The sequence below is a fragment of the Taudactylus pleione genome, unplaced genomic scaffold (genome assembly GCF_031769625.1).
Source record: "Taudactylus pleione unplaced genomic scaffold, aTauple2 ptg002179l, whole genome shotgun sequence".
In the NCBI taxonomy this organism is placed as follows: domain Eukaryota; kingdom Metazoa; phylum Chordata; class Amphibia; order Anura; family Myobatrachidae; genus Taudactylus; species Taudactylus pleione.
This window is the reverse complement of record NW_028286573.1, coordinates 525001-527500: the sequence shown is the minus strand read 5'-3', so window position 1 is coordinate 527500 and position 2500 is coordinate 525001. Positions and strand designations below refer to the sequence as shown.

Genomic DNA, 2500 nt, shown 5'->3' with positions numbered 1-2500 from the left:
AACTTTAGACCTCTTTTACTTCTTAACTAAAGTAAATTCATTGATAAGTTGAAAAAATGAAATGTAGAATGTAATAGAAAAGAATGTTTTGGCTGTCTAAAATTACCTACAGCACCTGGTATTCCCAGGTGGTCTCCCATCCAAGCACAAACCAGGCCCAACACTGCATAGCTTCCAAGATCAGACGAGGTTGGGCATGTCCAGTGTGGTTTGGCTGTAGGTGCTCAAAAGCATTAAATTTAGACCTCTATTACTTCTTAACTCAAGTAAATTCATTGATAAGTTGAAAAAATTAAATGTAAAATGTAATAGAAAAGAATGTTCTGGCAGTATAAAATTACCTACAGCTCCTGGTATTCCCAGGTGGTCTCCCATCCAAGTACTAACTATGCCCAACAATGCATAGCTTCCAAGATCAGACGAGATTGGGCATGTACAGTGTGGTTTGGCTGTAGGTGCCCAAAAGCCTTAAATTTAGACCGCTTTTACTTCTTAACACAAGTAAATTCATTGATAAGTTGAAAAAATTAAATGTAAAATGTAATAGAAAAGAATGTTATGGCAGTTTAAAATTACCTACAGCACCTGGGATTCCTAGGTAGTCACCCATCCAAGTACTAACCAGTCGCAACACTGCATAGCTTCCAAGATCAGACGAGATTGGGCATGACCAGTGTGGTTTGGCTGTAGGTGCTCAAAAACATTAACTTTAGACCTGTATTACTTCTTAACTCAAGTAAATTAATTGATAAGTTGAAAAAATTAAATGTAAAATGTTATGGAAAAGAATGTTATGGGAGTATAAAATTACCTACTGCACCTGGTTTTCCCAGGTGGTCTCCCATCCAAGTACTGACGAGGCCCAACACTTCATAGCTACCAAGATAAGATGAGATTGGGCATGTCCAGTGTGGATTGGCTGTAGGTGCTCAAAAGAATTAACTTTAGACCTCTATTACTTCTTAACTCAAGGAAATTCATTGATAAGTTGAAAAAATTAAATGTAAAATGTAATAGAAAAGAATGTTATGGCAGTATAAAATTACCTACAGCACCTGGTATTCCCAGGTGGTCTCCCATCCAAGTACTAACCAGGCCCAACACTGCATAGCTTCCAAGATCAGACGAGATTGGGCATGTCCAGTGTGGTTTGGCTGTAGGTGCTCAAAAACCTTAACTTTAGACCTCTTTTACTTCTTAACTCAAGTAAATTCAATGATAAGTTGAAAAAGTAAATGTAAAATGTAATAGAAAAGAATGTTAAGGCAGTATAAAATTACCTACAGCTCCTGGTATTCCCAGGTGGTCTCCCATCCAAGTACTAACCAGGCCAAACACTGCATAGCTTCCAAGATCAGACAAGATTGGGCATGTCCACTGTGGTTTGGCTGTAGGAGCTCAAAAACATTAACTTTAGACCTCTATTACTTCTTAACTCAAGTAAATTCATTGATAAGTTGAAAAAATTAAATGTAAAATGTAATAGAAAAGACTGTTATGGCAGTATAAAATTACCTACAGCACCTGGTATTTCCAGGTGGTCTCCCATCCAAGTACTAACCAGGCCCAACTCTGCACAGCTTCCAAGATCAGACGAGATTGGGCATGTCCAGTGTGGTTTGGCTGTAGGTGCTCAAAAACATTAACTTTAGACCTCTTTTACTTCTTAACTCAAGTAAATTCATTGATAAGTTGAAAAAATGAAATGTAAAATGTAATAGAAAAGAATGTTATGACAGTATAAAATTACCTACAGAACCTGGTATTCCCAGGTGGTCTCCCATCCAAGTACTGACCATGCCCAACACTGCATAGCTTCCAAGATCAAACGACATTGGCCATGTCCAGTGTGGTTTGGCTATAGGTGCTGAAAAATATTAACTTTAGACATCTTTTACTTCTTAACTCAAGTAAATTCATTGCTAAGTTGAAAAAATGTAATGTAAAATGTAATAGAAAAGAATGTAATGGCTATATAAAATTACCTACAGCACCTGGTATTCCCAGGTGGTTTCCCATCCAAGTACTAACCAGGCCCAACACTGCATAGCTTCCAAGATCAGACGAGATTGAGCATGTCCAGTGTGGTTTGGCTATAGGTGCTAAAAGCCTTAACTTTAGACCTCTTTTACTTCTTAACTCAAGTAAATTCATTGATAAGTTGAATAAATGAAATGTAAAATTTAATAGAAAAGAATGTTTTGGCTGTCTAAAATTACCTACAGCACCTGGTATTCCCAGGTGGTCTCCCATCCAAGTACAAACCAGGCCCAACACTGCATAGCTTCCAAGATCAGATGAGATTGTGCATGTCCAGTGTGGTTTGGCTGTAGGTGCTCAAAAGCATTAAATTTAGACCTCTATTACTTCTTAACTCAAGTAAATTCATTGATAAGTTGAAAAAATTAAATGTAAAATGTAATAGAAAAGAATGTTATGACAGTATAAAATTACCTACAGAACCTGGTATTCCCAGGTGGTCTCCCATCCAAGTACTGAC

General features: G+C 37.3%; 1 non-coding gene and 9 pseudogenes across 1 annotated transcript; all 10 read right to left on the bottom strand.

Moving 5' to 3' along the window:
* Positions 1-103: 103 nt before the first annotated feature.
* LOC148433284 (5S ribosomal RNA) lies at positions 104-222 on the bottom strand (annotated as a pseudogene).
* A 116-nt stretch (positions 223-338) lies between these two features.
* On the bottom strand, positions 339-457 carry LOC148433283 (5S ribosomal RNA; annotated as a pseudogene).
* Positions 458-573: 116 nt separating this feature from the next.
* Positions 574-692, bottom strand: LOC148433282 (5S ribosomal RNA; annotated as a pseudogene).
* Positions 693-1043: 351 nt separating this feature from the next.
* LOC148433281 (5S ribosomal RNA) lies at positions 1044-1162 on the bottom strand. Its single transcript, XR_015876950.1, has one exon. It is a non-coding gene; the product is annotated as a 5S ribosomal RNA (ribosomal RNA).
* Positions 1163-1277: 115 nt separating this feature from the next.
* LOC148433280 (5S ribosomal RNA) lies at positions 1278-1396 on the bottom strand (annotated as a pseudogene).
* A 116-nt stretch (positions 1397-1512) lies between these two features.
* LOC148433279 (5S ribosomal RNA) lies at positions 1513-1631 on the bottom strand (annotated as a pseudogene).
* A 116-nt stretch (positions 1632-1747) lies between these two features.
* Positions 1748-1866, bottom strand: LOC148433278 (5S ribosomal RNA; annotated as a pseudogene).
* A 116-nt stretch (positions 1867-1982) lies between these two features.
* On the bottom strand, positions 1983-2101 carry LOC148433277 (5S ribosomal RNA; annotated as a pseudogene).
* A 115-nt stretch (positions 2102-2216) lies between these two features.
* Positions 2217-2335, bottom strand: LOC148433276 (5S ribosomal RNA; annotated as a pseudogene).
* Positions 2336-2451: 116 nt separating this feature from the next.
* LOC148433275 (5S ribosomal RNA) overlaps positions 2452-2500 on the bottom strand; it is a 119-nt pseudogene continuing 70 nt past the window's right edge.